Below are 284 nucleotides of genomic sequence, written 5' to 3'. Positions count from 1 at the left end.
ACACACACACACACCATGGTTTTCCCGTTGAGAGCTGTGTGTTATCACTCTGTACAGTATATTTATGTTGTGAAGTGAATATCTACTGCAAGATGAAGATACATTTCAACACCGAAACAGTTCTCCGCTTTATGTTGAGATCAAATCGCTGCCGTTGTGGAATTGATTCTCTTGATATTGCCTTTGTTTTTGCTCTTTTTTTGGGTTCACTTTTTATTTTCCTGTGAGTTGACAGTCCGTCCCGTCTTGAAATTGAAGTGTTTTTTCTCCCAAAACGGAAAGTG

This window comes from Morone saxatilis, unplaced genomic scaffold, assembly GCF_004916995.1.
Source record: "Morone saxatilis isolate NCDOM2014 unplaced genomic scaffold, NCSU_SB_2.0 Contig16, whole genome shotgun sequence".
In the NCBI taxonomy this organism is placed as follows: Eukaryota; Metazoa; Chordata; class Actinopteri; family Moronidae; genus Morone; species Morone saxatilis.
The sequence above is the reverse complement of the archived record's forward strand: the minus strand, read 5'-3'. Positions refer to the sequence as shown.